Source organism: Kogia breviceps, chromosome X, assembly GCF_026419965.1.
Source record: "Kogia breviceps isolate mKogBre1 chromosome X, mKogBre1 haplotype 1, whole genome shotgun sequence".
NCBI lineage: Eukaryota > Metazoa > Chordata > Mammalia > Artiodactyla > Physeteridae > Kogia > Kogia breviceps.
Window position 1 is genome coordinate 27056867 of NC_081330.1, and position 21463 is coordinate 27078329.

General features: G+C 40.4%; 1 non-coding gene across 1 annotated transcript; it reads left to right on the top strand.

The window, feature by feature from the left end:
• The first annotated feature begins 237 nt into the window (after nt 1-237).
• Nucleotides 238-310, top strand: TRNAG-ACC (transfer RNA glycine (anticodon ACC)). Its single transcript has one exon. It is a non-coding gene; the product is annotated as a tRNA-Gly (tRNA).
• Nucleotides 311-21463: the final 21153 nt, after the last annotated feature.

Here is a 21463-nt window from a genome sequence, read left to right on the forward strand (position 1 = left end):
ACTTTTAAGATCTACTCTCTTAGTAACTTCCAAAATGCAATACAGTACGATTAACTTTGGTCACCGTGCTGTGCATTACATCCCCAGGACTTAATTATTTTATAACAGGAAGTTTGTAATGACTACATTTTTAATGCCCATACTAATGTTTCTTCCTAATCCACATAGAATATGTCTACAATGAAGAAAATCTGTTAAAGAAAGAAAGAAAAAGTAAAGAAGTTGACTCCAGGGACTTCCCTGGTGATCCAGTGGCTAAGACTCTGCACTACCAATGCAGAAAGCCCAGGTTCGATCCCTGGTCAGGGAACTAGATCCCACATGCCACAACTAAAAGTTTGCATGCCGCAACAAAAAGATCTTGCATGCTGCAACCAAAGATCCCACGTGCCACAACGAAGATCTGACACAGCCAAATAAATAAATAAACAAATATTTTTTAAAAAAGAAGTTGACTCCAAAGGGGAGGAGAAACACACAAAAATACATGAGGTCGTTTGGATCTTTTACTTCAAGTCACATGGATGTTATACAAATGGAGCTTATGAACACATTTTGGTCTGAAAAGGACACAACTTACAAAAGACTGGAAAGCGTGAAGAGATATAATCTCAGTAGCAGGAGGAAGATATTATGTTGACAAAAGAACTATAAAAAGGATCTTGGGGGTGGGGGGGACTTCCCTGGTGGTGCAGTGGTTAAGAATTCACCTGCCAATGCAGGGGACATGGGTTCAATCCCTGGTCCGGGAAGATCCCACATACCACGAAGCAACTAAGCCCGTGTGCCACAGCTACTGAGCCTGCGCTCTAGAGCCCGTGAGCCACAACTACTGAGCCCGCATGCCACAACTACTGAAGCCTGCATGCCTAGAGCCCATGCTCCTCAACAAGAGAAGCCACTGCAATGAGAAGCCTGTGCACCACAATGAAAAGTAGCCCCCGCTTGCCACAAGAGAAAGCCCATGTGCAGCAACGAAGACCCAACGCAGCCAAAAAAGTTAATTTTTTTAAAAAGCACTGAAAAAATACATAAAAAACAAACAAACACAAAAAATAAATTGCAGTGGCTTCTCTTGTTGTGGAGCACGGGCTCTAGGAGCACGGTCTTCAGTAGTTTTGGCACGCAGGCTCAGTAGTTGTGGCACACGGGCTTAGTTGCTCCATGGCATGTGGGATCTTCCCAGACCAGGGATCGAACCCATGTCCCCTGCATTAGCAGGTGGATTTTTTTTTTACATCTTTATTAGAGTATAATTGCTTTACAATGTTGTGTTAGTTGCTGTATAACAAAGTGAATCAGCTGTATGTATACATATATCCCCATATCTCCTCCCTCTTGCATCTCCCTCCCACCCTCTCTACCCCACCCCTCTAGGTGGTCACAGAGCACGGAGCTGATCTCCCTGTGCTATGTGGCTGCTTCCCACTAGCTAGCTATTTTACATCTGGTAGTGTATATATGTCCATGCTACTCTCTCACTTCGTCCCATCTTACCCTTCTCCCTCCCCGTGTCCTCAAGTCCATTCTCTATGTCTGCATCTTTATTCCTGTCCTGCCCCTAGGTTCTTCATAACCATTTGTTTTTAGATTCCATATATATGTGTTAGCATATGGTATTTGTTTTTCTCGTTCTGACTTACTTCACTCTGTATGACAGTCTCTAGATCCATCCACCTCACTACAAATAACTCAATTTCGTTTCTTTTTATGGCTGAGTAATATTCCATTGCATATATGTAGCAAGTGGATTCTTAACTACTGCACCACCAGGGATGTCCCAGTTTTTATGTATTATTTGTGTGAAAAGAAGTATAAACCTATTACAGTACAGTACTATATAGCTGATTGTGTTAGTTGGGTACCTAGGCTAACTTTGTTGGACTTACGAACAAACTGAACTTACAAATGCACTCTCAGAACAGAACTCATTCATATGTAGGGGACTTACTGTAAAATTCAAAACTGATGACTTACCTACAATTTATCGCTCTTACTTATGGCCATACTGAGCCTAATCAACTGACCACCCAGCAGGGTTTATACTAAGCATACACCAAGTGCTCAGCTCTGGATCTAATGAATTCTAGGAGCAGGAAGACTTCAGGTGAGAAACTAAAGGCCCCTGGTTCACTCTATGGTTATTGAAGGTGGGCTTTTATCATTTATGTCAGTGACTGGTTATCTAAGTGAAACAGAGTCCCAAGGTGATAAGGCCAATTCTTTGTGTGTGTGTGTGTGTGTGTGTGTGTGTGTGTGTGTGTGGTACGGGGGCCTCTCCCTGTTGTGGCCTCTCCCGTTGCGGAGCACAGGCTCCAGACACACAGGCTCAGTGGCCATGGCTCACAGGCCCAGCCGCTCCGCGGCGTGTGGGATCTTCCCAGACCGAGGCATGAACCCGTGTCCCCTGCATTGGCAGGTGGACTCTCAACCACTGCGCCACCAGGGCAGCCAGACATTTTGGCACTTTTGCTTCCAATATTTTTCTATCTATTTCCTTTAAAAATAATTTATGAGAATATGGTCCACTGTTTCAGAATAAAATATTATAGGTAAAGCCAAATGTCCCCTTGCCCTCCACTTCCAGAGCTCTATTCCCTCCCTGCCTTTGCAAAGGCAACCAAATACTAACATGAGTTTGATATGTATCCTTCCAGTCTTTTTATACATTTAGAGACATACCTGTATCCATATAAAATATACAGTATTGGCTTGAACATCATATTCCAAATGTCATGTGTCTGTGTGCATCATTCTGTCATTTCCTTCTTTCATTCCAAAATGGTTTTGAAATATATCCATGTTGATGCATATATCTGGTTAATTCGTTTTAATTGCTGTATAATAATCCACTATATAGATGTACCCCCATTTTATTTAACCATTCCCCTGTTGATGAACAGTTACATGTTTCCAAGACTTTGCTAGTACAAAAAGTCACAACAAATATGCTTTATTACATATCTCTTGGTGTATATGTGTAAGTGTTACTTTAATAAAGAGACCTAGAAGTAGAACTGCTGGATTGTAGGGTATGGGAATTTGTAGCTGTACCAATGTTGATGCCCATCAGCATTGTTCAAGAGTTGTCATTTCCCTATATCCTTACCAACACTTGCTGCTGTCAGCCTTTTAAATTTTGCAAATACTATCAGAGAAAAAGGATATCTCATTGCTATTTTTGACCATTTTATTCATCTCTATATACCCAGCTACCAGCAAGTAGTTGGCACATGTTAATCGCTTGGTAAACATTTCTGATTATGCCACCTATAGGTCCTGGCTCTGCCTTGCTGATCATTCCAAACACATCTAGGTGTCTCCTTTCAGCAAGAACCAGAGAGCGATCCCAGTTTCCTCACCTCTAGGCAAACCTGTGAGGAAAAGGTAAAGGGAAAACTGCAGGTGGCATAATTTCATTTAGAGAGTTATCATTCCCTAAGATGGCATTCAGCGAATGATTCTTGACTTCTGGATCAGTCATGTTTTACAATCAATCAGGTTAGGGTCTAGCTCCTTGCACCTGATAGCTAAGGGCACATCTCAAAAGATGACAGAAGTGGGAAACAAAGTATCTGTTCCCCAGTGGTTCCGTTGCACCAGTGGAGCAAGACAGGTATAGAAGGAATGGTTTAGCTTTCTAGTGGTCTCCCTGGAGGTATTTGTTATAAATATTATGTGTTCGTGAAAATATGTTTCCTTTTCTTCCTGGGCATACATCTAGACCATATTTACTATATCCCCTATAGTTAGCTGTATTCATATGATTGATTTTTGCCCAATGGATATGAACCAAAGTGATATATAATATCTCCTCAAGGTAGTGGAGCAGAGATGTAAGTCAGTTGGCACCTAGAATACAGTGTGATCAGTACTCTCACAGATGAAAGGCAGGGCAGGGTGCTGTGGGAGCCGTGGGATGCCAGCTTGCCAAATCAGAGTAAGTGTTTCAGAAGAGACTCATTGAACACCCACCGTGTGCCAGGTCCTGTGCTGGATGCTGGAGTTACAGAGATGCCTGTGACACTCATTCATGTTCTAGGAACTCTAGGAGCTCATGAGGGACTCAAGGGAGACATATCTGCCCAATAACACCAAGGAAAAAGGCTGAACATAAAGTGTGATGTGGAAGCACAAAGGAAGGTGCCTCTCACTCAATGTTTCCTAGCCTGTCTTTCCCAACGCAATTCCACTTACTCCACAACTGCTACGGCAGAACAATGGTTTCACGGGGTAACACCCTGATGTGCCCAGGATGAGGACTCCCTCTTCCCAGGACTTTCTGGAGGTAAAGCCATTCGGTCCCAGAAGGAAAGCACAGTGATTTCTGAGCTCCTGTTCATTTCAGTGCTGGGTTTAGACATTTCCCTTGGGATGCCATTCCCCAAGGAATCAGATTCACACTATTAGACCCCAGTGCTTTTCCCCTTTTCCTCCAAAACTTGGTGGTTTGTTCTTCATTTAGGAAACTAAGTTTACAGTTAGGGACCTGAAATAATTAGTTCTGCTTATTATATCTTACAACCCCAAAATAGAGAAAACAAGCTCAAAAGGCCTTACTGTTTGCATGAATGATACAGAATACCTGTTGCACCAGTCTCTGGGGACTCAATGATGCCCTCCATAGGACATAATCAGAAGACTCACAAATTTAGAACCAGAGAGCCAGAGCCAGAAAGCTTGGAGGAATCTTAGAGATCTGGAATCTATGTCAACCCCTTAATTTTACAGATTGCTCATCTGAGGAAAAGGAAGCTACCCAAGGCCTAATGGGTAGTTAATGAGAGCACTGAAACTGCAATCCAGGCTTCTCAACCACGTTTGAGAACCTAAGATTCAGGTCAATGTAGGAACAAGAGAGATCCTAAGAGAGCAAGAGCTCTCCTAAGAGAAAGAAAATTGAGGGTGCTAAGACCCAGGTGGCCCACCCCACATGGAAATCCTCCCTCCAGTACTAACCCTGGAAAATAAATGGGTTGGATTTCATTAAAGGAACTTCCAGATTTCCTTACATTCCTCCCTCATCCCACACCCCCAACATAAACAAATACCAATACCTACCTCCAGCTTGGAGGAAAAACAAGACAGCTGTGTTGGATTGCTCTCTTTGGGAACAACCCTATTCATTTATACTGAAGCACAACATGTGAAGAATGAGAGAGGCCCTGATGTTAAAAGAAACATCCCTTCCTTTAGGGGTATTCCTCCACCACCACCAATAGACCATACCTCAGCTAATGTACACTGATGCACTGAGGCTGTTACAGAATATAAATTTACAAGTGCAACTCCCAAGACTCTCTCTCACTTCAGAGGGGCTGTGTCACGTGATGGGATGGATGGGGAAATGTTGATTCATCCTGTACAGCAGTGGAGGAGAAGTAGAACGCACCCTGTGGGCCACAGAGAGCACTTGACATGGGCAAACAAAGAAGTACAGGGATGAGGCCTGGCCTGATCCTCCTCCCGTGGGTCCCAGCCATCCTTTGGAGGCTGTCAGAAAATGGAGAGAAGAAAGTAGAGGAGAATCTCAGAACTGAAAAATAAAAGCTCAGGACCATCACATTCCCAATATGTTTTCCCCCTCCCTTTCCAGTCCCTGAAATAAGAAGTGTCTGGGCCTAGGTACCTAAAAATATTTTTTGAAGATGGGGAACAATTGCCACATGAAAATGATGAAGCCCATCAAGAAATCTGAACAGGACTTCCCTGGTGGCGCAGTGCAGTGGTTGAGAGTCCGCCTGCCGATGCAGGGGACTCAGGTTCGTGCCCTGGTCCGGGAAGATCCCACATGCCACGGAGTGGCTGGGCCCATGAGCCATGGCCGCTGAGCCTGTGTGTCCGGAGCCTGTGCTCTGCAACAGGAGAGGCCGCGACAGTGAGAGGCCCGCGTACGGCAAAAAAAAAAAAAAAAAAAGAAATCTGAACATACAACAGTTCCACATCAAGATGATGGCCATGCAAGGATTCCAGCCCATACTGACTTGAAACAAGGAGCTGTCATGCCCCAGGGGCCCCTAGATCAGGCATCCACATATTTTTACTCCCTGAAAGGCAGGGTCTATGCCCCTACTCAGCCTGGAAGCAGTTACAGAAGATGGACCTTCACCCCTCTGCCTCCCATAAGAATATGGGAGTAAAATCTTTGAGGGGGGAATGAAACAGGAGGGAAGGGGGCAGGGCACAACCTTTAAAGGAATGACAGCCATAGGATATGACAAAAACTGGTTAGAACCAACTAGGTCCAAGATGGCAGAAGATTCGACTTCCAGTAGACCTTGAGCCTCATTATATGCTCATTGTAATACATTAGCATATGCTAAATGACACACCCACAGGTGCCATGATAGTTCAGAGGCTAACCATAAAAGGCCAAAAAGTGGGCAGTGGTCCAATTCCTGGAAATTCCCACCCTTTCCCTGAAATAGTTGGAATAATCCTCCCACTCATTAGCCTATGGAATTACCCAGCCCATAAAAACTAACCACGCCACATTTCTGGGCCTTTCGCCTTCTGAGAGGGCCCACACTCTGTCTGTGGAGTGTGTTTCTGTCTAAATAAGTCCACTTCTTACTTATCAAAAAAAGAAAAAGAAAGAAAAAAAGAAATCTGAACAGAGAGATGCTGTAAAACATGGCTTTGAATCCGACAGTCATTACTAGTCAAACTCTTTCAAAGAAAAACAAAATGAAAGAAAGAAACCTGCAAGCATTCCAGTTGAGTATTGCTCTTATCTTGAGACTTACACATTCAAACAGAAGGGAATTACATGTCTCTGATTGATAGCCTTGTCTTATTTCCACATTCAGCCAGTACCAAACAAGGGAAAAGATGAGAGGGTAGGGAGCAATGACAGAATAATTTATCTCCACAAAATAATGGTCTTAGAGGACCCTCCAAGACCCAATTTACACAGACGTTTTTTTCCTTCAAACTCAAATCACACTTGGGATTCTTTTTCACCTGCATGAGAGAAAATGGTTTTGAAAGTGTTGAGCTTAATTGATTTGCAGCTGCACTAACTCAGACCCCAGAGGCACCAATTATATATCCCATCATACCCAGGGCCCATGGGAAGCAGACTTTCCCCCTGGGATTTGTAGATGGGTTTCACAGTCAAGTATTATGATAACCCAAAGTTCCTCCTTCAAGAGGGACGGGGGAACACCACAGTTCTCTCATCGTTTATGCAGGCTTAGGGAAACTGACTCTATTAGAAATGTGATACAGCAGCCTATGATAGCCAGAGAGAGTGGAACTCTGGAAAAGTCAAATGAATTGATAAAATGCTTTGTTTGCCTAGTTTATTTCTGCCACTTTGCTAATGAAGCAAAAGATGGGAGGTGACATTTTCTCTTCTATAGGCAAAGAGTTGATAGCTCTCAGATAGACCAAGCACTTATACCAGGTTGTGTATGCATTTTTAGGAGCTTGGAAAGCTTCAAGCACTTTCAAGTGCTTTCAAGCATAATAGTCTTGCTTCATGCAAAGCATAATGAGCGTGGCTGATGGCAGTGAAATAATAATGTTGTTCATCTAAGCAGCTTGGAAGTGAATCATCCACTCCAACAAACCCAGATTGATTTTATGCCCTTTGGACAGCCTGACTCAGTCCTTTCTCCGAGCGCTAATGGACAATTACTATCTCATTTAGGTCCCATTCATAATCCTCTTTGTTTATTCATGGACAAACTAGCCAATGGCCTCCTGTGATCCAGCCTGAAATGCTGGCCTTAAGTGATTTTGTGCCTCCACAGGAAGAGCTCAGCTATTACACAAAACTCAGGGCTGCAAACACCTTCTTCCTTAAATTTATCAGCCCTCTTTGGTAATTGCTATTACCTAGGGAAGATGGTAAGGATAAGGTCAGTGTGAACCAGGGGAAAATCCAAATAGGAACATTTAAAAGAAATGCAGTTTTATTACTCCCAAAGAAAAACAACTTGAGCTGGACTCAAAATGCTTTAAGGAAGTGTTGTTCCAGAATGACCCCAAGAGACCTATCTAATGAACAATTAGGAATTACTTGTAATTGATAGATCAGTTACTGCTATGTAAAGTAAATACTAAAGTATTTACAGTTTCTTAAGATAGTTTAAAGTCTTAAGGGCATTAAACAGTCCTATATGAAACCAAGATGAAACTCTGCATGAGGAAACATTTTGCTAATATGGGCAAAATGGTAATAAATGTTGAAGTTGGGTGATGGGTACATGGAGGTTCATTATACTATTCTATTTTTGCACATGTTTAACAGTTTCCATAATAAAGTTTTTTTTAATACATTGCTGAACAAAGGTAACTTTCAAGCCAGCCCTCTGAGTTATTACAAATTTGAAATTACTGGGATTAATATTAGAGCTTTGACTCTATTAAAAATTTTTTACCAAAGCTCCCAGACCCTTGAACTTCACTCTCCCAAACTCAGCCTGCCTATATTCAAGCTCAAGGCAAGGGTAATTGGGATCCAACAGAGCCATACTTGTTCTGCTTCTTGTGAAAATATGAAGAGAAACCTGGGAGAAGGGAAAGAGAAGGTACTGGGCCAGGAGATTAAGGGCTACCTTTGAAAGCCAAAGGCTGTTTTGATGGCATCACCTGCTGTCAGCTTCCCACTTTCAGTGGGATTTGTCATAGAGAGAAATTGTCCTACATTCTCTATCTTGCTTTGGTGCTGTCAACCACCATCATAAGTAGGCCACTTTCTCATGGACAGAATAAGCTCAGCTAGATGTAGAACCCATGTGGGACTATGGCTTTGGTCCATTGCTTTACTCTAATGAGGGAAAGACTTTCCAGGCTCCAGAGTAGCTTGCGTACTGGGGCAATTCTTAGTCAAGCACATTTCTCATTTGCCTTTGTTCTACTGAACATCTTCTTGAAGGAGCTTGGAGGGGCAGTGAGGCTTAGAAATCCTCCTATATGCAAATAGTTTCATTTTACCAAGAGATTATTTCCAGGAAAGAAGCTATAATTCCTATAAACAAATTGCACTCTCCCTAAGGCAAAGTAAACTAAATTCAGGAAGGAAGATATTTTACAAAGTGAATTCCATACAAGTCATGCAGTCCAGTAGGCTTTTTCAAGACTTCTGAACTGCAAAAAAAAAAAAAAAGAGAGAGAGAGAAAATGTTGGCTAAACTGTCTGCTGTGGTTAGTCACTTGGAACAACCAGCACACTCACAAATCTACCCTTGTCTCCATGGAGACAGCGGGGCCTAGCAACTATCTAAACATTATACTACAAGGTATTACAGATAAGCATCAAGGTCCACAGGGGAATACTATAAAGTAAAAAGAAAAACATGTCCAGCCATCTCAAACTATAGTCCTACCATAACACCATGGGATTCTATGATCTTGCCTTGTTGTGCTTTTATTATTCCCACTGAATAAATTTCCTCCCCTTTAAGCAAAGAGGACTCTAAAGCTGAAAGATCCAGGGTGATTGAATTGACCTTAATGTCCTTGAGGGAAATTACCTTAAAGACAGCCTTAGGTGTACACTGTGTACCTTTGGCATGAACATTTTGGGAAAAATGTTTGGCAAACATTTTTTTTTTTTAGGTACGCGGGCCTCTCACTGTCGTGGCCTCTCCCGTTGCGGAGCACAGGCTCCGGACGCGCAGGCTCAGCGGCCATGGCTCACGGGCCCAGCCGCTCCGCGGCATGTGGGATCTTCCCAGACCGGGGCACGAACCCATGTTTCCTGCATCGGCAGGCGGATTCTCAACCACTGCGCCACCAGGGAAGCCCTTGGCAAACATTTTTGAGACTTCTTATACGCTACTCATATAAGTAGCATAAGTACCTGCTACCACGTGGCAGGTACTGGGCAAGGCACTGGGGAAATGACACTTTAAATTTTTAAAAGGTGCTTTCACAACTGTAACTACATTTGACCTCCTGGATAATGTAGGAATTGTCACTGACTGTTTTATACAAATAAGGAAATTAAGACTCTGAGAAGTGAAAAGACTTGCCCAAGGTCACAAAGCAACGTTGTAGTGGGTCCAGAATCTGGACCCTGGTTTCCTGACACCAAATCCCACTTTATTTATTTATTTATTTTTACTGAGTATCTATTACATGGCAGAAAAATTTCTAAGCAGTGAATGAAACAAGTTCTTGGTCTCCCAGAGTAGGGGGGGAAACACACACATAAATCAATTCCTACTTAGATACCAAATCCCTCTTTAGTTTCAACTGTGTAACACCTTAACACTCAAAGACCAGCCATAGAACTCCACAGTGGGGGCTGCTAGGGTGAATTAAGTCACTTGACTCAGCATGGTTCCCAAAGAGCACTCTGACTATGAATCCAAAACAGTAACTCTTATTGCTGGTTTTCAGTTCATGAAAGTTTATCAAGCTGTGTACTTATGACATGTACACTCTCTCTGTATGTATATTATACTTCAATAAAAGTTTTTCAAAACACCCTTCTCCCCTCACTGTCCTGAAAGTGTGCTTTCCTGTGTAGACTGATCCTCAGACCTTGCAGGCCCCATGCATTCAGCCTTTATGCCCTAGAGTCAAACAGGTATGGTTTTTCACCTGCAAACCCTTTTGGAGTTCTCCTTCCTAAACCACCATCTACTGCCTTAAATTTGTCTCTTTCTCTCATGGGGACACTATGGGGTCAGCAAATCCCTAACCCCTTTGCTGCCCTGTCTTACTCTGAGCCAAAGGGGAAGAAGTGCTCTGACTGGTTCCCTATAGACTGGATCCCGTGCCCTCCCCCCGCCCAAAAAAGACACTGTAGTTCATTTTTCTAACAACCCTTTTGAGAGTCTTTCCTATTGACCAGAGGAAGTGATGCAGTCAAAACTAGCTTTTTCACACAGCACCTGACTCTTGAGGGCAAAATGCTGAGTGGTGATTAAACTGAACTGCAATTTGTGAAGGAGAGGATAAAGGGGACCAGGCTAAGTATCCTTTGCCTTTGGGCTTCTAGACCCCCTGAAGCTTACTTCCTCACTTCCAATAACTTACCTGTTCTACTACTGGCACAGGAGCTGTGCTCAGCCACTTCCCACCCTATCCCCACAGCAGTTACTCTTTCCAACTGAGCCCAGAGAACCAAGGGGCACAGGAATTGAAATCCATTTACCATTCCTGTTTTCATCTCTCATTTCTTCATCCATATGATCTCTTTCAACATCATAACCTTGTCAGGGTAACAAAGAGCAGACATATATCACTATCTTTCTTATACAGATATGATAAACCAAGACCCAAAGACGGAAGCAAGTGTCTCAAAAGCACCTGGGTAATTAGGGTTTGGCACCATTTTTGTCCTTGATACAACAGGAATAAAGTTGTCTAGAACTGGAAAAATGGCACCAAGTCTTTGCCTACAAGTAGCCAGGGGATAGCTCGTACTATTTCAGCTTTCTTTACCCTTCTACTGGCTGGAGCAGCCGATTGGAGGGACCACAGGGACCTAGGCCAATCCACAGATTTCTTCTTAACAACCTCCCCGTGTTTAATAGTTAGTCAATATGAAAAAGGCAGCAGGTTGAATCTGGAGATAGAAATTGGGATTAAGAATTGAAAACCAGGAGAGGACTTCTATATCAGAGTGATGGAATACCTCAACTCTGAACTGCCATCACCCAAATCACTGAATGTTTTGGTCATTTCAGTAAAACAACAGGGCTATTTTCTTGGATGGATGATTTGGTGGGTGAATATTTGTCTAGCAAGTTATTTAGCATTACATCACACAGATCACAGAATGAATCATAGAGACAGAAATAAACCAAATATTAAGGCTTGATTATTATATCAGAGATGGAAATATTAAGGCTCAGATTGGTTAAGTGACCTCCTTAAACTCAAGCAGCTGTTTAGTGAAAGAACTAGGATTAGACTTTATGTCCCCTGGCTCCCAAGCCAGTGCTCTTTCCACTTCATTGGCTGAATCTATCACGATTTAATTGTATGTTTGGTCATCAGGCAGATGTGGCTAAAACAGGAAACATGAAAAATGACCCTATTCCTGAAAGAAAAGAATAACAGAAAAGACCAAATAACAGGCATTTCCCATTTCACACCTATAAATTGAGATGTAGGTCTATGACCTTAAGAAAACTAAGTTTCCCTCATAACCCTAGAAAAGGCAGCTCTTCTAGGAAAGAAGTAGGTCTATTAAAGGCCCTAATATCCTGACAGTTATTAATTCTGACTTGATTTAGATGAATTATAAAATCCCCATGCCTCAGTTTCTCCCTCTGCACATTGATAACTACATACAATAGTACTATAGCTCTCAAGCATCTCTGAAAGGGAACCATAAAGACATCTTGACTCTTAATTCTCATTACCCCCCTCCCCGCCATTTACTTAGTTACTAGTCTTGTTAACTGGATTTCTCAAGTATCCCTTAAATTCAAACCTCCTTTCCCTCTTTAATATTCCTGTTTTAGTTCAGACCCTCCTATCATTTGCTTAGATTACTTCATCAAGCTCCTGACCACTCTCCTTGCCCCCAATCTCTCCCCACTCCAGGCCATCCTCCACATTGCCACCAACGTAATCTATAAAACACCCAACCTAGCTATGTCATGCTTCCATTAACTCTTTATTCCCTGAAAAAGTCCAAAACCTCTTAGTATAACAAATAAGACTCTGTCTGGCCATCATCTACTTTTTTTTAAAATTTTTGTTTTATACTGGAGTATAGTTGATTTACAATGTTGTGTTAGTTTCAGGTGTACAGCAAAGTGGTTCAGTTTTATACATATACATGTATCTATTCTTTTTCAGATTCTTTTCCCATATAGGTTATTACAGAATATTGAGTACAGTTTCTTGTGCTATACAGTAGGTCCTTGTTGGTTATCTATTTTATATATAGTAGTGTGTATATGTTAATCCCATACTCCTAGTCAACATCTACTTCTTATGCAGCTTAACATCTCCTATCACTCCTCCTGATAACCTATCTCCCATGCAGACAATGCTTCAGTCACCTTGAATTTCTTCCCATTCTATAAACACAGTATAATGTTTAATGTCTTTCTACCTCTACCTGACATATATGTCTCCTCCTTTCCCCTTTCAAAAATTCTTACTTATCCTATAAGACTCGACTCAAATGTTACCTCTTCTGTGAAACATCACTAAGCTTTCCATGAAGAATCCCTCCTATATGCTCTCATAGCATCCTGGACATAAAATCATCATAGTATTTATATTCCTTATGATAACCATACTGTATTGTCAGTTTATCTCCTGAGTTTCTTGAAGGGAGGGCTGTAATTATTTTCATCTTCGTATCACAAATATATAGCACAGTACCTGGCCCCAAATGTTGCTCAATAAATATTGTTAAATAAATGAATGGATGACTTATGATAAGAACTACTATTTATGGTCAACATACAGCCTATATGGTCAATAAATAAGGCATGATTAGGCTTCCTTGATGCCCCCACTCTTTATTTGAAGCTTTTACCTAAGGATTTAGGGAATTTAGAATTGCCAGCTGGAAGAAAGAAAAGTTTGTCCTAACTATATCTTCCTTTGAGAACTGTTGATTGTTTTGTGGATATGAGGGAAAGGGATTGACCATAAGTCTATATTTCAGTCTTTCAGCAGCAACAAACCTCTCATTGTACCACTCCACTTCTAATTTTGATTTCAATTCCTTGCCATTATATCATATCTCCTAAAAGTTAGAATTTATTTTCCCTTTTCCTCTTTAATATCCCCCAACTTTATCCTTCCACACACTGATTTTCACTGCATGTATTTAAGTAAACTGTCAACCCATTATGCAATTTACATCAGAAGGACCTTCTTCAAGGTCATTTGTGTACTCTGATATCTGGGAAACTGCCGAGAGAAAAACAGGTAGATAACTCAATCCATCATGTGGATCTAAGGAGACTGTACAAATACCTCATTTCCATAACAACATTGTACTTGGTGTCCCAACATAATGAATGAATATGCTATGACTGAAGACTAAACAGAGGCTAATGGTAAATGCATTAATTAGTGACCTGTTTACACTTCTCCTGGGAAGGATGGCCATTTGTTACAGCTGCTGTCATGCAAGAATACTGACTGGGTTTGGGTCTCCACTCTGGGAATGCATATAAATTTGTGAGACTCTCCCACATTATCATTTGCTGACAGGCATTAATGACACTAATGAAGGCAGAAGACCTTGATTCAAACACACAAATGATTAGAGTTGATAATAGATTTCTGAACAGGACCCTCATAAAGAATTTATTAATGATGCAGAGATGGGAGTTAAAAAAGGGATGTCTAGACATATATTTATAGCCCCTCCACCTCCTTCAATCAAAGGTAATTCTTCTACCTCTTTGATTTATCTATTTTTCACTTATATACCTCAGAAAGCAGAATAATCATGTTCTGGTAAGAGAAATTCAGGGAAAAGAGGATAGGTCCAGCTCTATTCAATTAATGACAATTAGGAATAAGAATATTTCATGAAATCAAAAGATCACCAGCTCTTGTCTTAGGAAATATGTGGTGATGGATGCAGACTGGAGGGTTCATTCAGAGCAGAAGGAGCATTTACCAATCATACCCAAACCTAGTTGAAGTCTTCTAGTTCAGAAAAAGATGAGTATATTATTACCAATTTGCCTCCCACATCATTGATTTCTTAGGTAACTACACCCTTGACAAATAGTCACATTTTAGTGAGGGAAGTGGTATGTGTTGACAACATTTTTGTTAACAATTTACACAGCCATTATCTTTTTTTAGCATGGTTGAATGGCCAAATCTTTCTATTTCTGAGCAAGAGAGAACAACAGAATGCCAATGTTTGTACAGGGTCATGCCTGTAGCCATTCAACTGTTTACACTGCCTTGACTAACTTGTAGACAGGTTTTTTCAAAGACAAAATTCAATACAGAATGCCAAAACAACTGGTTGGGGCAAACAATTCGAAAAAGGCAACTGGTTTGTCCAGTGTAGGAAGAAATTAACAAAGCCAGCTGCATTATTAAATTAGCCTTTTACTGATTACTTTACTGAAGAGACCCATCACTTCAAGTGAAGTGCTCAGACCAGGGGTCCTGAGTAGGTATAATTGTATTAAACAGTGAATAATACATTAGTGCTATCAAGTTGCATTATCAACCCAAGAATTCCAATGATTAAACTGTAGATGTAGCTCTGTATTCGGAGGCATAAGACAGACAAGCCGGTCTCTGCCATATTTTAAGTGAAAATTTATTCTCTTAAAACTTTAAAAATTGTTTAATGCCACATAAGGGCCTCAGAGTGAAGGCAGAGAGATTGCATTTTTAAGAGAGTGATTACCCATTTAGGCTGTTAGGCATTTTTAGGAGTCTGTTTTAATAGGAATCTGGTTTGAATTAAGAATAAAATGGAGCTATAACACACAAGAGGCCTAATACTAGCCCTGAGTTTGGTCTCAGAGCTGAGAGACAGATGGCTTCTCATTGCCTCTCAGATGCTTTTATGTTATAAGCATGTTGATTATTTCATTCTGCTAAGAATCCGTATGCTCTGTGATCACATGATCAGGCAGTTCTCCAGAGAACATGCACGATATGGATAGTTTCCAGCTGCTTCTTGTTGCCTTTGTGTTACAGATCCATATCTGTATGGATAATCATACAGATTTTTTAAATCATAATTGGGATGCTCTCCACCTAGGGTCCTGCTGCCTCTGGGCCCAAACAGTCACAAGTCAGCAGGTGGCATCTAGGGTTCAGCTACAATTTAGAGCTGGGACTCAGAACCAGGGGATCCACTTTAGCAGATCACCAAAGCCAGGTAAAGCTGATGTTGTGAGCAAGGGTATTAAAGTACAACTCTAATTGCCAAGATTCTTGGCATCACACGAAATAAACTTGTCCTATGTTCAAGAAATCTCACCATTACTAATTAGCTAGCTGGTAATGGGACAGTTCAGTCCATATAGCCACACTGGATATTCATTGCAAACCAATGTTTATTCACTTATTTATTCCTGTATTAATGTAATGAATATTTATTGAGTATCTATTATCAGCCAGTCATTTTACTGGGTGATAGGGATTCAGCAGTGAACAAGAGAGAGACAGTTCCTGACTTATTTTTTGTTTATTTATTTTGTTGAGCTACACTGTGTAGAGGTTTAGGACTCTGCAGCCAAACAATGTAGCATGTAAGTCCTGGCTCTTCTACTTACTAGTCTTATGACCTTGGCAAATCACTTCCCCTTTGAGCCTTAGTTTCCTCATCCCAAAAACTGTGATAAAACTAGTACGTGACTCATTGAGTTGGTATGAGAAATAAACAGGTTAATATATGCTAAAAACTTAGAAAAACATCTGTCACACGGTAAGCACTATGTAACGGTCCAGACGTTCTTGTTAACTATCTTGTGTAGTGTCTGTTGATCATACTGGAAACAACAGTACAAAATTCATGATTTGTTGTTTGCAAGGAACAGCATGGTTCCTCTTACCACTCACAACGAGGATTCTCCGACTTCTGAGGTAAAGGGGCCAGTGTAACTTCAAAACCTACTACCATTAAACTCCCAAGGCAAATCTCTGCCATCTTTTGACCTCCATTACCTCATCTGTAAATGAGAGCTTGTGAATAAACGATTTGGTAAAAGTGATTGAAAACACTCGATTTGAATACTGACTTCACCACTTACTAGCTCTATGATCTTGAGCAAGTTAATCTTAAGAGGTTTTGTCTTTGGTGTTCTGCAATTTCACCATGGTGTGTCTAGAAAGCAAATTTCTTTTTATTCATTCTACTCAGGATTCTTGCCTGCTGAATCTAAAGGCTCATGTCATTCATCAATTCTGAAAAATTTTCAATCATTTTCTTTAAAAATTGCCTCTCCCCCCATTCTCTCTAGTTTTTCCTTTTAGAACTCATTTTAGACATAATTTGGACCTTTTATTTATTTAAAATTTAAAATTTTTAAAAAGTATTTTTATTAAAGTATAGTTGATTTACAAGGTTGAGTTAGTTTCAGGTATACAGCAAAGAGATTCAGTCATACATACACTTTTTTTCAGATTCTTTTCCCTTATGGTTATTACAAAATATTGAGTATAGTTCACTGTGCTACATAGTAGGTCCTTGTTGGTTATCTGTTTTATATATAGTACTGTATAATGTTAATCCCACCCTCCTAATTCATCTCTCCTCCCCCCATTCCCCTTTGGTAACCATACATTTCTTTTCTAAGTCTGTGAGTCTGTTTCTGTTTTGTAAATAAGTTCACTTGTATCATTTTTTTAGATTCCACATATTAGTGATATCATATATTTGTCTTTCTCTGTCTGACTTACTTCACTTATTATGATAATCTCTAGGTCCATCCATGTTGTTGCAAATGATATTATTTCATTCTTTTTTATGGCTGAGTAATATTCCACTGTATATATGTACAATATCTTCTTTATTCATTCATCTGCCCATGGACATTTAGGTTACTTCCATGTCTTAGCTATAATAAATAGTGCTGCAATGAACATCGGGGTGCATGTATCTTTTCAAACTATGTTTTCTCTCCTGATATATTCCCAGGAGTGGGATTGCAGGATCATATGGTAGCTCTATTTTTAGTTTTTTGAGGAACCTCCATACTGTTCTCCATAGTAGCTGTACCAATTTACATTCCCACCAACAGTGTAGGAGGGTTCCTTTTTTCCTACACTCTCTCCAGCATTTATTATTTGTAGACTTTTTGATGATGGCCATTCTGATCAGTATTAGGTGATACCTCATTGTAGTTTTGATTTGCATCTCTCTAATAATTACTGATGCTGAGCATCTTTTCATGTGCCTTTTGGCCATTTGCATGTCTTTTTTGGAGAAATGTCTATTTATATCTTCTGCCCATTTTTTGATTGGGTTGTTTGGTTTTTTTTTTTATTTTGAACTGTATGAGTTGTTTGTATATTTCGGAGATTAACCCCTTGTCGGTCACATCATTTGCAAATATTTTCTCCCATTCTGTAGGCTGTCTCTTCATTTTGTTTATGGTTTCCTTAAATCTATCCTCCATGTCTCTTAACCTCTCTTTAAAGATCTCATATTACTGATTTAAACACAAGACGCTAAAATATCAAGATGTATGCCCTCAGTAACTTTAATTAAACACTCTGTGAATTAACCTAGTGAAAGAGACGATTCACTCAGACAAATAGATTGGCTAATTTTTTTTTTAATGTGACTAATCATCTGAGTGAACTAACTGTTTTTAATGCCCTAAAGATGGCCATAAAGAAAATGGACTATCCAAGGGTTTCCAAAGTTATTCTCAAACCAAAAACTAACTCTCATTTTGGGAGACCACATGAAAAATGTAAGCTAAATGGAGATGCTTTTGACAATAATTACTCATCTCCCATGTTATAAATTAGAAAATAAATTGATAAAGCATTTAGAAACAAGCTTATGCGGGCTTCCCTGGTGGCGCAGTGGTTGAGAATCCGCCTGCCAATGCAGGGGACATGGGTTCGTGCCCCAGTCCGGGAAGATCCCACATGCCGCGGAGTGGCTTGGGCCCGTGAGCCATGACCACTGAGCCTGTGCTTCCGGAGCCTGTGCTCTGCAACGGGAGAGGCCACAACAGTGTGAGGCCCGCATACCGGAAAAAAAAAAAAAAAGAAACAAGCTTATGCTATTTTCACACACTACAAAGAGGACCAAGACAGCACTTTCCAGTTAATTATTTGCTTCCAAAATGGAGAGAAACCTCTTAAAATATTTTATAGGCATCAAATTCTAATATAAGAGACTTCTTTAAAAAGGTACTACAAATATAAAGCAAATGTTAACAGCCATAAAAGGGGAAGTCGACAGTAACACAGTAATAGTAGGGGATTTTAACACCCCCACTTTCACCAATGGACAGATCATCCAAAACGAAAATAAATAAGGAAACACAAGCTTTAAATGACACATTAGATCAGATGGACCTAATTGATTTTTACGGGACATTGCATCCAAAAACAACACAATACACTCTCTTTTCGAGTGCACATGAAACATTTTCCAGGATACATCATATCTTGGGTCACATATCAAGCCTCGGTAAATTTAAGAAAATTGAAATCCTATCAAGTATCTTTTCCGACCACAATGCTATAAGTCTAGATATGAACTACAGGAAATAAAACTGTAAAAAATACAAACACATGGAGGTTAAACAATGCACTACTACATAAACAGAGATCACTGAAGAAATCAAAGAGGAAATCAAAAAATACCTAGAAACGGGGCTTCCCTGGTGGCACAGTGGTTGAGAGTCCACCTGCCGAGGCAGGGGACACGGGTTCGTGCCCCAGTCTGGGAAGATCACACATGCCATGGAGCGGGTAGGCCCATGAGCCATGGCCACTGAGCCTGTGCGTCTGGAGCCTGTGCTCCACAACGGGAGACACCACAAAAGTGAGAGGCCCGTGTTTCGCAAAAAAAAAAAACCCTAGAAACAAATGACAATGAAAACACAACAACCCAAAACCTATGGGATGCAGCAAAAGCAGTTCTAAGAGGGAAATGTATGGCAATACAATCCTACCTCAAGAAACAAGAAACATCTCAAATAAACAACCTAAACTTCCACCTAAAACAATTAGAGAAAAAAGAACAACAACAACAAAAACCCAAAGTTAGCAGAAGGAAAGAAATACAAAGATAAGATCAGAAATAAATGAAAAAGAAATGAAGGAAACAATACCAAAGACCAATAAAACTAAAAGCTGGTTCTTTGAGAAGATAAACAAAATTGATAAACCATTAGCCAGACTCATCAAGGAAAAAAAGGGAGAAGACTCAAATCAATAGAGTTAGAGGGCTTCCCTGGTGGCGCAGTGGTTGGGAGTCCACCTGCCGATGCAGGGGACACGCGTTCGGGCCCCGGTCTGGGAGGATCCCATATGCCGCGGAGCAGCTGGGCCCGTGGGCCATGGCCGCTGGGCCTACGCGTCCGGAGCCTGTGCCCTGCAATGGGAGAGGCCACAGCAGTGAGAGGCCCGCGTACCAAAAAAAAAAAAAAAAAAAAAAAAAATAGAGTTAGAAATGAAAAAGGAGAACAACTAACACTGCAGAAATACAAAGGATCATGAGAGATTACTACAAGCAACTATATGCCAATAAAATGGACAACCTGGAAGAAATGGACAAATTCTTAGAAAAGCACAATCTTCCGAGACTAACCAGGAAGAAATAGAAAATATAAACAGACCAATTACAAGCACTGAAATTGAAACTGTGATTAAAATCGTCCAACAAACAAAAGTCCAGGACCAGATGGCTTCACAGGTGAAATCTATCAAACACTTAGATAAGAGCTAACACCTATCCTTCTCAAACTCTTCCAAAATATAGCTGAGGGAGGAACACTCCCAAACTCATTCTACGAGGCCACCATACCCTGGTACGAAAAGCAGACAAAGATGTCACAAAAAAAGAAAACTACAGGCCAAATATCACTGATGAACATAGATGCAAAAATCCTCAGCAAAATACTAGCAAACAGAATCCAACAGCACATTAAAAGGATCATATATCATGATTAAGTGGGGTTTATCCCAGGAATGCAAGGATTCTTCAATATATGTAAGTCAATCAATGTGATACACCATATTAACAAACTGAACAATAAAAACCATATGATCATCTCAATAGATGCAGAAAACACTTTTGACAAAATTCAACACCATTTATGATAAAAACTCTCCAGAAAGTGGGCATAGAGAGAACCTACCTCAACATAATAAAGGCCATATATGACAAACCCACAGCCAACATCATTCTCAATGGTGAAAAACTGAAACCATTTCCTTTAAGATAAGGAACAAGACAAGGTTGCCCACTCTCACCACTATTATTCAACACAATTTGGAAGTTTTAGACACGGCAATCAGAGAAGAAAAAGAAATAAAAGGAATCCAAATAGGAAAAGAAGAAGTAACACTGTCACTGTTTGCAGGTGACATGAAACTATACATAGAGAATCCTAAAGATGCCACCAGAAAACTACTAGAGCTAATCAATGAATTTGGTAAAGTAGCAGGATGCAAAATTAATGCACAGACATCTCCTGCATTCCTATACACTAACAATGAAAAATCTGATGGAGAAATTAAGGAAACACTCCCATTTGCCACTGCAATAAAAAGAATAAAATACCTAGGAATAAACCTACCTAAGGAGACAAAAGACCTGTATGCAGAAAACTATAAGACACTGATGAAAAAAATTAAAGATGATACAAACAGATGGAGAGATATACCATGTTCTTGGATGGGAAGAATCAACATTGTGAAAATGACTCTACTACCCAGAGCAATCTACAGATTCAGTGTAATCCCTATCAAACTACCAATGGCATTTTTCACAATGAACTAGAACAAAAAATTTCACAATCTTTATGGAAACACAAAAGACCCCAAATAGCCAAAGCAATCTTGAGAAAAAAACGGA